Genomic DNA, 14,955 nt, shown 5'->3' with positions numbered 1-14,955 from the left:
AATACGACTTCCAAAAGTCCCCTGTGCGGCCCTTGCCTATTCTTCAGACTTTGTCATGAAACTGTCCATGGGATGGTTTCCTTAGAGGATCCGATTGGCAGGACTTTTTCTTTTTTTTTTTTAAAGCCAGGATCACTGTCTTAAGTTAGGAGCATCATGACCTGTCCCTCACACTGCATTTCTTCTTGCTTCCCAAAGCTGAGGTTATGGGACCTCTATCTTTTCAACTTGGTTTCTTGGGTGGCCCCAGAGGCCGCCATCTTGGCAAGTCACCATCCCAGCAGCTCAAGAGTAGGGCAGCATCGCACTCCACTCTGGAGCCGGGTGACGGTTGTATTACTGCACTAAGTGGGGTAAAGTGGTGGCTAAGGAATACTCCTCCTTCCAAACATACTTTGCAGCCATTCATTCTTCAGTAACTGAGCCCTTATTCTAAGCCAGGGGCTGACGATATAAAGACAACAGGGCTCCCCCCTTCACAGAACTTTAGATGTTCAAAGGAGTGACAGATAATAAGTACGTAAGCAAATAAAGACATGAAACAGCTACAGATTGTTCTAAGTGCTAAGGAGAAAGAAACAGATGGCTGGAGAATCATGAAGGATATTCTTAGATAAAGTCAAAGAAGAGCTCCCTGAGAAAGTGACATTCAAGCTGAGACCGAGCCAGCCGTGGGAAGAGCCGGGGCAAAAAGATTCCGAGGCAGGAGGAGCAGCAAGTGCAAAGGCCCTGGGGTGGGCAAAGCGTGGCAAGCGCGAAGAACTGGCAGAAGACCGGGGTTGGTGGAGCGTAACCGATAAGGAAGTGAGTGGCAAGAGGCGACGAGAGGGAGAAAAGCAAGTTACAGGCCCTGCCAGAGCAGAGAGGCCATCGCAAAGAGTTTGGGGTTTACTCACGGGGGCGGGGGACGGAACTGAAATTTACCTGGGAGGTGCCCCGCGTGTGAACTGTGTTAGATGAATAGATGATTTAGAAATATTCTCCCATTTGGAAGCTTAGGCATCAAAGTCTTCAGTAATGACATCTCTGTCTGAATCCCCCCAGGACTCATTAGCTCTATCACCCGGTTGGTCCTTTTGCATATATGCCTATAAATGAGCTCTAAAGACGTGGTTTTCAGAAGACCCAGGCTTGGGGTGGCCAGGGCAGCTGCGTTGCCCAGCTCCAGAGGGAACCCACTCTCCTTGTGTTCTCTGTAGAGGGCGTTCCTGGGAGCACAACACAGGACTGGAGGAGATGTGCAGGGGGTGGTCCTGGTCCCAGCTCGGACCCTCACAAGCTGCGGGGCCTGGAGGAGGATGTGTGCTGTCTCTGGGTCTAAGGAAGCGGGCAGTGCTGCACCTGCCTCCCAGGCTTAGTGAGCACTTGCAGACTGAGGAAGTGAAAGCACAGGATGTGAGTGTGGTAAAGAAGTGCCCCTGCCCGGGGTCCTGGGGCGGGCTGCAGGGATCGGTGGACCCCAGAAACTGCATACAAAGCATGTGTTGTGTGTGCACGCCTGCATACACAGGAAAGTGCCTTTTTCAGAGGAGAGGATCCTGAAGTCCCTCCTCGACGTCTGAGAGACAGGTGAACCCCCCCCCCCACCCCACACCGCGGTTAAAAAGCATTGTATGCCTGGTACTTGGAACACTGCTGTTGACCCTTGAAGGTGCTCCCTGTTCTGAGCGCTAGTTAAACATTTGCTTGGTGGCGGTGTCTTAATTTAAGAATTTGGAAGCCACTGGGGGCAGGAGGCTGTCTGCATTGACCTTTCCCTCCTCACCTTCCAGTCTTGCTGACCCCTCCCTTCCCAAGGGATCACCCAGCAGGGGTCCAGCAGCCAAGCCCTCCCCCCCCCCCCCCACGCTGTGCTCACAGGGAGGTCCCCAGGCTCCTGCTGCACCAAGGGCGAGGACTGGGTGAAAAGAGAGTGTGCTATTCCAAGAGCCAGTGGTGACTGCCTTCCTCCTCCCGGGCAGTGAGATGCCTTCACCCAGATGCACAGCTTCAGCAGCGGATACCCCCAAGGAGCGAGAGCTAATGGTGGGCATTTGTGGCATCACGTTAGGCCCACGAGGAAGGTGTTTTTGTTTGCGGGAAGAGAAAGGAGAGTTTTTAACTTCCACCCACCTACAGAGGGTTGACCCCGGGGGGGGGCTATCTAGGGTGGTTTATCTCCGTCTGCTTTACACACACAGCCAGCACAGGCGCCCAGGCACTTAACAAAACAATAAATAAATAATGGTCACTTCCAGCCCAGGCACCCACCGCGGCCTCCGGGGATCCTAAGGCAGTGCACTCACCTCTCACCTCGCCCATTCCTAACCGGCACCCCCACGTCTTCCTGACTAGTAATGAAGGTAATGATACCTTGTGTCAATGTTGCATGTTCCTTGTCAAGAACTCCAAACACTTGGCTGTCATTATCTCTTCATCCTCATTGCTGAATTAGATTACAAAGCCAGGGGTGGATGTTCTACCCAGCACGACTCCCCTGCCTGTCCCTTCACCCCCCAAGTCGGATCAACGTTACTTCAAGGAAACTGAGGCCTAGGACAGTTTTTTGTCCTGATCTGCAAGTCCCAGGCAGGGGAGGGACAGGAACAAGGACCCTCCCCCTCCCCTGACCATCCCTGAATTTGATCTGTCCTAAGACTATTAAAATCTTTTTTTGTTAGGAGGCAAAGCCCATCTTTCTCATTCTGCTAGCGTCCCCACTAGCCTCTCAGTTCCTGGGTTTGGGGAGAATCCCCCTGCTCAGGAAGACTCCCGCGGGGAAGAAGAGATCTCTGACCGCTTGTAGCCAGACCCTGGGAACCCGCTGCCGTCTGGGCCACAGTGAATTCACATGCAGCTCCCCCAACCCCGCACCTACAAACGAGTGTGAGTTCGGGATTCTGGGTGGGCTTGCATCTGTACGGCAGGCTTCGACTGATCGCCCTCCTTGGCTTCCAGAACAAAGCGTGCACCCTGGTGAGTGGTTCTACAAGGAAGAAGGATGGCCCCGGGGAAACCAAGAGGTTTGCTCCTGGCTCTAATCTGCCGAATAACCCAAGGAGAGAGCAAGTCGGGAGTTTCCAGGCCTCAGCTACTCCATCAATTAGATGGGTTTAACATTAGCCCCTCTGGGTGCCTCATTAGGAGGTCGGCAACACAAAGCAAAATGACAGTTGTGAAAGTGCTTTGAAAAGCATCCACTTGAGACTCTGGGAGAGATGCAGTCTACCCTCTGGGGATCGCCTGGGGAATTTCAGAGCCAGAGGGTAACTCAGGGCTCGCGAAAAATGCCCCCCTGCCCCCAAAATAACTCCATCAAATCCCTGGAACCTGTGAATGTGATCTTATTTGGGAAAAGGGCCTTTGCAGATGGGATTAAGTTAAGGCTCTTGAGAGGAGGAGATAATCCTGGGTAACCCAAGTAGGCCCTAAATGCGATCAGACCTATCTCTGTGAATTAGCCATGCAGAGCACAGACACACGCAGAAGACGGGTGACCACAGAGGCAGACATCTGAGGGATGCGCCCACAAGTCGAAGGATGCCCGGGGCCACCAGTAGTGGGAAGAGTCAAGGAAGGATCCCCCCCCCCCCCGGAGCCTTTAGTGCAAAGGCATGGCCCGCGAACACCTTGATTTCAGACATCTAGGCTCCATAATTGGGAGAGAATACACTTTGTTATGTGAAGCCACCCGTCTGTGGAAATTCATCACAGCCACCTCGGGAAATGAATACACAAGGTGTGCAAACTCCCACCCCATACGGATGGTAGAACCAGGCACCCAGGCTCTGCATCCAGCGGGTGTCATGTCACATCCTGCCTCGTCTCTTCCGGAGGAAGCCATATATGCTACCCCGAGAGCCATCTCCAAAGCTCAGGGACAGGGGAAGATGGCAGCCGTTGAAACCAGCCCCTTTTGGTGTCATGGGAGGAGGGGGGGAGGGGACCCATGGCACACACAGAAAATGCATCTCACGAGCCAGCTGACGCTGGAACTCCCCACATCTCCCAGTGACCACGCCAGCCGGCCAGCCCCTCTGCCAGAGGAGGAATGGGTCCCAGCTACCGACTAGATGCCTGGATACGCAAGACTGTGTCTTCCAGCCGGGAGCTAGTCCGCGTGCTCTGCCCCCCCCCCGCGGCAGCGCAGCCCCCGCTGGGCAAGCTGCTCGGACAAGCGTTTATGGGGGACGGATACTTGGAGCGGATCGCCAGCGTGGCACAGGGACAGTGGCCAAGCAAGGCCATCAGCACGAGTGATTCTACTCCCGGGGGCCCACGAGAATAGTCTCATGATCCAGGGACTCCAAAGATTGGCTTCTGTCTGAGCAGGTTTTCACGGAGCTGTCAGAAATGAGCGCCTTCTGACGTCTCGTTCCCCGGTGAGCCTGTCGCCGAGGCAGGAAAGTCCCGCTGAAGTTTTGGCATCTTCTCGTTCCAGTTCTCAGAGTTGCACAGTGGAGGGGCAGGGGGACACGGCGCAATCGGGGGAGCACAGCAGGCTTTAGGGAGGAGTCCGTCTCACCTGCTAGGAGTCTGAGCGGAGTGCTCAAACCACACGTAGTTGGGCCCGCACTAGAGGCTTCCTTTTGCTGATGGGAACGGGGGTCAGTCCCGGACTTCTCTGCAGGGCGCACACACTAAACAGGAGGGGTCTGTCTAGCCCAGGGGTCCTCAGCTGAGGCACGACTGACCTCTGGGGCCGGCTGATTGCTGTTGGGGTTTGTCCCATGGTGCTCCTCGGGGCCGATAGCACCTTCCACTCTGTGTGACAACCAAAAGTGTCTCCAGACATCGCTCACATGTCTCCGGAAGGGCAGAATCGCCCCCCATGGGAACCCCTGGTCTACGCACACCTGGTTTCCCTTCGCCAGGTGATAGAAGCTTTCTCATGCACGGTCACCCCCGTGATCCCTCAAATTTTGCTGTCCTTCACCACCACTGCTGTTTCCTCCCCCCCCCCCCATTGGATGGGGAGTCAAAGTAATCGTGGTGGTGACAATTTATTGCATGCTTATTTTAAATCAATCACCTCATCTAAATCTTTGATAGCAACTATGGGGCACCTGGGTGGCTCAGTCAGTTAATCATCCAACTTTGGGTCAGGTCACGATCTCAGGGTTCGTGAGTTCAAGCCCCATGTCGGACTCTGCACTGACATTGTGGAGCCTGCTTGGGATTCTCTTTCTCCCTCTCTCTCTGCCCCTGTCCTGTGTTCTCTCTCTCTCAAAATAAACAAATAAAAAATTAAAAAGTAATAAATAAATATATCCTTGGTAGCTACTATATAAAATGATTTCATTATAGGGGTGCCTGGGAGGCTCAGTCGGTTAAGTGTCCAACTCTTGGTTTTGGCTCAGATCATGATCTCAGGTTTGTGAGTTCAAGCCCCACGTCAGGCTCTGTGCTGACAGCATGGAGCCCGCTTGGGATTCTCTCTTTCTGTCTCTCTCTGCCCTCCCTTACTTGTGCTCTCTCTGTCTTTCAAAATAAATAAATAAACTTAAAGAAATAAAATAATTTCGTTATAATGTGTTATGAGTAATCAGGAGTAATGGGTGACAAGATGGGGAGACAGAGGCAGAGAAAAATCAGTGAACTTGGTTAGGGGCACACAGAATCGGGATTCAAACTGAGGCAATGTAACTCGTAAGCCCCATTCAACACTACAGTTTTTGTAACACATAATTTCTGCATATACGTTAGCATTTTTAAAGATGTCAATTCTCACACCACTGGTCCTGAGAGGGCAGGTAATATTATTATTAATGTTGTGATATTATTATCATCCCCATTTTCCAGATGAGGAAACTGAGGCTTGCCTAAGGCTATGTGGTGCCTAAAAGACACTCCTGGGACTTGAATCCTGGTCTCTTGCCATAGAATTCAAACTTTTCCTCCTATGCCAAGCTTCATCTGGATGGGAACTTTAAAAAAAGTTTTTTAATGTTTATTTTTGAGCAAGAGAGAGACAGAGCACGAGTGGGGGTGGGGCAGAGAGAGAGGGAGACACAGAATCCGAGAAGGCTGCAGGCTCTGAGCTGTCAGCACAGGGCCCGATGCAGGGCTTGAACCCACGACCGTGAGATCATGAATGACCTGAGCTGAAGTCGGGTGCTTAACGCACTTAACCGACTGAGCCACCCAGGCGCCCCTGGATGGGAACTTTAAGAGGGAGGGGCTGAAGGTGCAAATGTCCCTTCGGGTGTTCTGGCTGCTATTAGGCCAGGGAATTGAAAATAGAGCCTCTGCTTTTTATAGCAGTCTTCCTGGAGCCAGAAATGAAAACCCGTGTGGGTTACTGGGCACCTCAGTGCATTCTGCGTATCTGATACGGGGTGCAGGACACGAATTTGTCTTGAGCCACCCAGACCTTTCTGAAGACAGGTGCCCAGAATGCCCAGAACCTGTGAATGTCATCTTTTTTGGAAATAAGGTCTTTGCAGATATAATTAATTAAGTTCAGGATGCCTACAGGAAATCATCGTGGATCCCTAGGTCCCATGACAGGAGCTCGGCAGAGAGAGATTTGAGAGACCTTCACACATGAAGACAGGGGCCGGGACTGGAGAGATGCGGCCACAAGCCAAGGAACACCGGGAGCTACGGAAGCCAGAAGAGGCAAAGAAGGATCCTCCCAGGAGCCTTTGGAGGGAACACGGCCCTACCCACACTTTGATTTGGGATTTCTGGGCTCGGGGACTGTGAGGGAATCCGTTTCTGTGGTTTTCAGCCACCAGGTGTGGTAATGTTCAGCCCCAGGAAACGAATATGTCACGTCGGGATCATTTGGAGAAGGAAGACAACCGTTGGGTGCAAGATGGCCCGGGCAGCGCTATCCAAATTCACTGGGGCAGACCGTCTCGTGCCATGTCTGAATGACACAGGCAGGTTCTCCGTGGGAGACACTGAAGCAAATGCAGCCTCCAACCCCAGACTTCCAGCTGTTAAAAAAAAAAAGGCAGCCGACAAGTCAGCAGGGTAATTAGACAGAGACAGCAGTCAGGAAGCTCCAGGCACCTTCACGGGAAGGGTGTCATCAGCCCCAATTTACTCATTAACGTCCAAGAGCTCCTTGATCCCTCGCTCTTCAACAAACACGGACCGCGCGTGAGCTCCGTGGGGAGGCCCTGTGCCAGGCGCCAAAGAGGCCAGCACAGCCCTATCCCGGGAGGGCTCAGAATCCCGTGGGGGAGCAGTGTCAGCCCCCGCGCTCGGAGGCAGCCCCGACACTCACCGGGATCGTACGGATAACACTGACTCTGACACGTCTGTCCGTAGCTGTTGGCAGATAGCTGCTGACCTGAATCGCTAAGTGCCACCTGCCATCTTGGGTGTGCCGGCCCCTCCTGTCCCAGAACTCAGGGACCTTTCCATGGTCCACTATCGAAAGGGATGATGGGACCCTGGTCCAGCAGAGGGGGCCTCTGGGATCCTGCTTCTGTGCTACTGCCAGGATCGCTTCTGACTGGTCATGCCTCTGCTGTCCTGAGTGTCGCATTTTTTTTTTTTTTTTTTTTTTTTTAGTATCATTGCTGACTGGACCTCGATGCCAAGAGGAGAGTATGGCTTTGATCCTGTGCATCTCGGCTATTTAACCTCAGCTAGCCACTGGAAATTGTGGGCCACAAGTGCAAGGCCGGTGAGTGAGGAATGGACAGTTCTGCCTTGTCCCGCCTCCAAGTTTTTTGAAAGTCGCTTCAGCCACCTCTTACTTTAAGGGCACTGAAAGGGGTCTAGAGAGAGCACCGGGACCTGAAGGAGCAAACAGAATGGCCAGGGCCACCCCTGGAGTTGTCAAGGTCAAAAGCCAAGGCCAGGCTTTGAACCTCACCTTGTGTGGCTCTGCTAAAAGTGAAGAGTCTAGAGCTGGCAGGTGAGAAGGCAGGGCCAGGAGGCTAGGTTAGGGGAAGGTTCCAGAGGGACCAGAGAGTGCCCACTCAAATGCCTGCAGGAGTCAGGCAACTGAGTTAATTAGTGAAGCAGCCATTATTAATACGGTGGTTAACACACTTCCGAAAGCATTCCTGTAATTCTTGTAGCACAAAGGGCATTTTCATGGTGAAAGGGCTTCTGGTCCACAGCTCTGTCAGGAAGCTGGCTGCAGGTGCCCTAGAGGGAGTGAGTTTCTCTCCTTCTTAAGCTTTCTCTACAAGGCCAAGAAGGCTTCTGGAGTCATCGCGTTTGGTTTTTGAGAGTTGAAGCTGGAGAAGCCCCTTCCACGGGGCTCGAGGGGTCAGCAGGAGGGGCACATCTGGTCAACAGCATTGTTGCTGTTATACGGGGGTGAGGATGTCGGGTCCGTGAAAGGACGAAAGTTCCCAGTGGTTCCAGAAACCAAAGATGGGATGGGCTGCCTTGTGCCACTTAGCCAGTGATTCATTCTGCAAATATATTTGCAGACCCACTATGTGCAGCCTTTTAGGGGCTATGGTGGGGAACAAGTCAAAAGTGGTCTCTGCCTTTCTGGCACTTTCAGTCAACTGAGCACCTACTGTGTGCCAGGCACCTCACAAAAACGAGGCCCAATAATGCTCACTACTCCCACTTACCCAGGGCTCATGCTGTGCCAGGGATAGTCAAGTTCAAGCGTATTCTCTCAACTAATAATAGCAACAACAGGAATTGATCTGTTGCCTTGTGCCAAGTATGTGCTTTGTGAGCGTTATTGCAATGAACCCCCCAGCAGCCTTTCTAGGCTAAACACTGTTAGTGCCCCTGTCATCCCAATAAGGACACAGAGGCACAGAGAGGTTGTGACCTGCCACCCCACCAGCTAGTAAGTGGCAGAGGAGGGGTTTGAATTTGCACAGATTCTAGAGCAGATGCTTTCAATTATGCTGCCTGCTTATGAATTCTCAACTCGTCCTTACAAACGGTCATCCTTAGCCCCATGTCGCAGGTGAGAAAACTGAGGCTCTGGCTGCTACCCAGGGCTGGACGTAGGGGTGCAAAAGTAAAAGGGGCACCCTAAGGCGCAGTGATCAAGATAAATAGTAATTAATGCGGTATTGTTTTTAAACTCAGAATGAATGCCAAGAATCCAGGGCGAACAAAGTTGTAAAGAAGGACTGGCTTCCGCGCTATTCTTGCAGGATCTCTCTTGCTGTACCCTGATGTCAGTTTTGTCTTTATTTAAATTTTGCATTATTTGTCCATCGTTAATTTTTTTTTTTTTGGCATGGCTTTTCAGTATAAAATACTGTGTTAAAGTAGGATTTATCTTGATTACTGAGATTTTTGGCTGCCCTTTAAATGTTGTACCTTGGCAAGTGCCTCACTGGCCCCGCCCTGGAGGGGGCGCTGCAGGGCTCACCTCCCACAGCCGCCTTTTATTGAGCGCTCACTACGCGCCAAGCAGTCTTCCTGGGCTTCGCCTGTGTCTCGGATTGTTGCTCCCAACAGTCCAGTCCCAGGAGGCCGGTGTTATCCTCGCCCCTAGTTTACTGATGCGGCTACTGAGGACCAGAGAGGTCAAGAGCTTTGTTTAAGGTCACACAGCGGAGAGGGCGGTAACTTGAACCCAACTGCGCTTCCCTGACGGAGGGAGGGAGCTCCCGGCGCTGAGAACAGCGCAGGCACCGGCGGGGGGCCGACCGTCGCCGGTCCAGGGCATTCCTGCTGGGCGTGGGAGGCGGGACTTGCTGACCTCCGTGTTCCCCACGACGCCCGATCCCAGCTTTCTACAATCCCATTGTTTCCTAAGAGACGGCCCCGTGACTCGGCTGGGGAGCGGAGCCCGGGCCCAGACTCCGGGCCGGGGCCTGGGGGATCCGGGGCGGGGTCGCGGGGACTCTGCGAGTCTGGGGGTGGGGGCGGCGGGGCCCCGCTCCTCGCCGCGCCGAGCAGCCCTGGGAGGAGAGGCGTTGCGTGGCAAGAAAGCTGTTAGTAATCAGCAGAATTGGGTTTTAATGGGGTTCGCGCGGATAGAACAGAAATCAAATTAGGGCCTAATTGGCATGCACGAGGCAGCGAGCGCGGCGGCGGCGCGGCGGGCCCGCTGGGGCCGAGCAGCGAGGCCGCCCCGGGGACGCCGCGTCCGGCCTGCGGGGGGACCCCCTCCCCCCCCCCCCCCGCCTCCTCCAGCGGCGCCCCTCCCCCCGGGGAACCCGGCCCGGGCCCCGGAGCGCGCGCGTGTCCGCACGCCCCGCGGGGCGGCGGGAGGGGAACCGTCCGTGGGCCCCGCTCCTGCAAAACGCGCCGCGGCCGAGCAGCGTGCAGGCTTTTTTGCTTTGTGCACGGATGGGAAAGAAACACGGTGACCGGGGGGGGGGGGGGGGGGGGGGGGGGGAAGAGCGGGAGAGGGGAAAGTTAGCGGCAAAAGGAACCGAGAACCCTGCGCGTCGTAATTTATTAGTAGTCGTTTAGTAGTGATACTGGGCACCGGCTCGACGCCAGGTCCTCTGCCAGCAAGTCGCACGGATTTCCATGACGAATACGAAGTTCGGTGCTCAGCTTTCTCTTCATTTTACGCGCGAGGAATCGCAAGCGCAGAGAGGTTTAGTCGTTTACCCAGAGTTGCCCAGCGAGGACACCACGGAGCTGACACTCCAGCCCAGGGCTGCCTACTCCAGAGGTTATGTTTGTATCTGTTCCTGCCACAGACAGTGCAAATAGATCCCCCCCCCCCACACACACACTCTTCTTCCCTATTTTTAAAAATACAAGATTCTTTTGAGAGTGGTGACACCTTGGTTTTATTATAGCAACGTGAAAAGTTAGGACATTTCCCTCCAAGGTTTTCCAGTTCAGATTTTCACTCTGTTTAAGGAATATTACATCTGCTATAGTTCCCTGGGGTGTCCTTGGAAGTCTTATGCCTGTGCAGGCCACATAGGTCCTGTGCCAAGAGCGCTCCTTGTGTCTGGGGGACAAAACCCCGGAGCAGCAAAGAGATCCGTTCCAGGGATGAGCAGAGCAGTGGTGGAGGTGAATCACTGGTGGGTTACCCATAGCAGCTCTCCCTTCTCAAGCATCCCCTCTGTAGTATGTCTGCTCGTCAAACGGGTCTTCAAGGGAGGGAGTTGTATCCCCATCTTTAAATGTTGAAACGGGCTCAGAGAGGTACAGTGACTTACCCAAGGTCACACAGCAACTCCATAGTAGAACTGGTATTCAAACCGAGGTCTCTCTGACCCCAGATCTCACATGGCTCTCGTGGAGCTGTGCCACACACCAAGAATTAGCCTTGGTGTACCCCCCTTTGGCACCTGGGAGGTGGATGTCTTGCTTCCATCCACACTATAAAGCCTTTGCTGTCTTTGAGGTCTGACCAGATTGGGGGGAACTCGGAGCACCCAGTACTGGGCATTTCAAGCCTGGGGTGGTGCCTTGATCTGCCTCCAAGTGGGATCAAACATTTCTTGGTGCCAGCTGATTGAGAATATTCTAGGGCAGCATTTTCTGAAACATATTACGTGAAACGTGTCCAGAATTGTCCATGAAACAGCAGACTCTGTGATCAAATGATTTGGGGAAACTTGGGGTTGAACAGGGTTAAACCTGCTTCTTTACAGCAGGACTTTTCAGAGTCTTTAATGTGCTCACAGGCATGTGAATTTCCAAAAGGGTCGGGAGTAAGTAGCAGTTTCCCAATCATAGAACTCTTTTTCCCAGAGCGTCATGTGGGACCGGGGTTGCGCAGAACCCACTCTGGGAAATGGGGTCTAGAGTGTTGCGGAATTCATGCCTTTAGAATCCTGGCCTGGATTGGAGGTAAAGCTTTGTGTCCTCTCCGTTGTCTACCTACCATTTACGTCCGTTTGCTAGGAAAGACATTTTATTTTATTTTATTTTATTTTTTTTAAATGTCTGTTTATTTTTGAGAGTGAGAGAGGGAGAATGTGCATGAACGGAGGAGAGGCAGAGAGAGAGAGAGAGAGAGAGAGAGAGAGAGAGAATCCCAAGCAGGCTCCACACTGTCAGTGGGCTCAAACTCACGACCTGCGAGATCATGACCTGAGCCGAAGTCCGGTGCTTAACCGACTGAGCCACCCAGGAGCCCCTAGGAAAGGCATTTTAAAGCCCTGCTCGCAGAGAGCCGTGTTCACAGTTAAGCAAGGGAGCCCCAATTGTGTGTTTCCCCGAAGCATTGCCAACCACGCTGTTCAAGCAAAAATATTCATTTGAGTCCTGCCCAGAGCTTTACAGGAGATTTAAAGATGTCCAAGCAAATGAAATTAACTAGATGATGTATATAGCATGTTTGGCTCTTAGCACATGGTGGAGTTAGCGTTGTGATTTCTGTATCAATTCTGCTATTAGATCCCAGCCCACCATCTTGGAGCTCATGGTCTGGTTGGAGAAATAAAATGCACACACCCAACATAGCTCACAGCTTGCTGTGTCTGTGACAAAGGCCAACTGCAAATATTTTGGAAGCATCGCTGTTCTCTTCCCCAAGCACATTTAAAAATCTTTATTAGATTTTTAATTATAAAATTAACACAATGCCCATTGGAAAAAAAAAAATGAACACATTAGAAAGTAGAAAATAAAAAGCAAAAAGTTCCCGTTCACATTCTTTACCCCACCACCCTTGACTCCCTAGAAGTAATCATTGTTAATGCAGTGTGTACCAGACTTTTCTATGCATAAACAAACATGTAAATATAGAATTTTCTTTTTCTAAAAAATTGGGTCATAAGACACACTGCCTGCAACCCACTTTTTTTTTTCACTTAACTATTCACTGTAGACCTTTATAATATGCAAAGATCAACCTCCCCCCCCCCCACTTCCAGCTGCCCCCAGAATCCCACCCCTTGGGTGGAGGCTGACAGGCTTACTGGCGAACCCCTGAGGAGGAAAAAGCTGTAAGAGCCAGCTCATCTGTTGGGCATTTACCATGTCCCAAACACGTGTGTGCTGGGGGATGGGGAAAGATGGAAAAGCATGTAGGTGGAGGGAACAGCCTGTGCAAAGGTATGCAGTTGAGAAGTCAGGTGAGTAGTGCCAGGTGTGGGAGATGCACCTGTCCCTTTTCAGTGCCCACAGGCCATCCCATTCTAGTTACGTACCATGATTTATTCGCTCAGCCCCTTTGATTTTGAAATGCTTTTTTATAGGAGAGACCGGAATGTAGTTGGTCTGGTGTGGCCAGAGCATAAGTATGTAAAAGGCAGTGGGTCAGATCTCTGTAGGGTTTTATCTGACATCCTCTCCCTGCTTATGCTGTGACTGTCAAGTCTATTCGCCAATTTTGTGATTATTTCCAAAGGCACTATGAACCAGAATCACCTGGTGTGAGACCTTTTTACTTAGAAGTGCACGGTCAAATAGTAAACTTGGAGACGCGAATGAGTGATTTGAGCACGTCACCAGCCACTTGTCACGTTCATTCACACACCCAAGGGGTCAGTTGTAACTGCAATTAGCTGGTTACCTAGCACTGGTCGGGCTCTGCGGAGTTGCTAAAACGTAGCAATGGCGACAGTAGGAGGGACTCCCAAGTGCAAGGGCAAATATCGTCCCGGTGGCAAAGGGGGAGAGGGGTCCCTTTAAGAGTTTCCCCGGGAAGCAGCGAAGAATTAGAAAGCAATCATAATTAGCCTTCCAGAATGAAAGTGGATGGGCCGAATGTCAGACAGTCCTCCTGTTTCGATGCCGCGAACTCAACCAGGCAGGTCTTCCTTGCATTCCAGCACTCGGGTTCCCTGCAAGGAGGCCAGGAGACTCTATTAAAAAGCCCAAATAGCTGAGATTCTAATCTGCAGGCTTTCGCTTCGGTGGCTGGTGTGCAGGGCTTTTCAATTGTCTCCATTCAGTTCCTCGAGTGGATCTCATAGGCTGAATGAGATCTTTATCATTTGTCACAGGGGCGATGCACGCCGGGCATGCCACCGCGGAGTCAGCCGCCGCCGCATAAAGACATCAGCAGCTCGACAGGGCCCAGCCCCTGCCCTGTTGCCGCGTACGGGGTGTTTGTCCCAGCCGAGGATGCCAGACGCCCCCGGCTTCGCTTGCCCACGCCAGAATGGCACCACCTCTCTTTCCAATCAGCTACAGCCTCCCCCCACACCCCGTCAGAACCTCAGAGAAGCAATTTTGAGTGGCTCATCAGACGGGGCCATCCTAATCCGGCAGGTGGCTGTGGACAGGGACTGGGGAGGTACCCCAGTCTGGGGCTGTCCCAGCTCTGCCGCTTGCGGGCTGAGTGCCCTTGAGGGCATCATTTGTGCTCCCGGAGCCTCCAGTATAAACATGGGTGATAAAACCTCCCAGCATTCTTGAGAGGGTGAAATGATTTAGGCAGAATAGATACTTAGTGTCGTGTGACTGTTCGGAATAGCATGTCCTGTCTCTAGGAAAACTCACACCATTAAGACTTCTGATATCATTGGGGCGCCTGGGTGGCGCAGTCGGTTAAGCATCCGACTTCAGCCAGGTCACGATCTCGCGGTCCGTGAGTTCGAGCCCCGCGTCGGGCTCTGGGCTGATGGCTCGGAGCCTGGAGCCTGTTTCCGATTCTGTGTCTCCCTCTCTCTCTGCCCCTTGCCCGTTCATGCTCTGTCTCTCTCTGTCCCAAAAATAAATAAACGTTGAAAAAAAAAAATTTTAAAAAAAAGAAAAAAAAAAAAAAAAAAAAAAAAAAAAGACTTCTGATATCATCATCATCATCATCATCATAATGGTAGTGGTAGTAAAAACACTTATCGACATAATAATGTGAATATACTTAATGCCACTTGCAAACAGTTAAAATAATACATTTCATATTATTATACTATAATTGAAAACAACACAGGGGCGCCCGGGTGGCTCAGTTGGTTGACTATCGGACTGCGGCTCAGGTCGTGATGTCCGGGTTCGTGAGTTTGAGCCCCGCGTCGAGCTCGCTGCTGTCAGCGCAGAGCCCCCTTCTGTCCCCCTCTCTCTCTGCCCCCGCCCCCGTTCACACTCTCCCTCTCTCTCAAAAATAAATCAAGCATTAAAAAAAAAAAAACACCCAAAACAATGCATATTGAGCAACTGCTC

General features: G+C 52.1%; 1 protein-coding gene across 1 annotated transcript in view; it reads left to right on the top strand.

Annotated features, from left to right (window-relative positions):
* Positions 1 to 14,208, top strand: part of SPRING1 (SREBF pathway regulator in golgi 1) — a 179,026-nt gene extending 164,818 nt beyond the window's left edge. The window contains exons 5-6 of the transcript XR_006587605.1: positions 7,507 to 7,621; positions 13,797 to 14,208. The gene's annotated coding sequence lies outside the window, so the exon portion shown is untranslated. The remainder of the gene's footprint in view (positions 1 to 7,506; positions 7,622 to 13,796) is intronic.
* Positions 14,209 to 14,955: the final 747 nt, after the last annotated feature.

The sequence above is a fragment of the Felis catus genome, chromosome D3, assembly GCF_018350175.1.
Source record: "Felis catus isolate Fca126 chromosome D3, F.catus_Fca126_mat1.0, whole genome shotgun sequence".
In the NCBI taxonomy this organism is placed as follows: Eukaryota; Metazoa; Chordata; class Mammalia; order Carnivora; family Felidae; genus Felis; species Felis catus.
The sequence above is the reverse complement of the archived record's forward strand: the minus strand, read 5'-3'. Positions and strand labels throughout refer to the sequence as shown.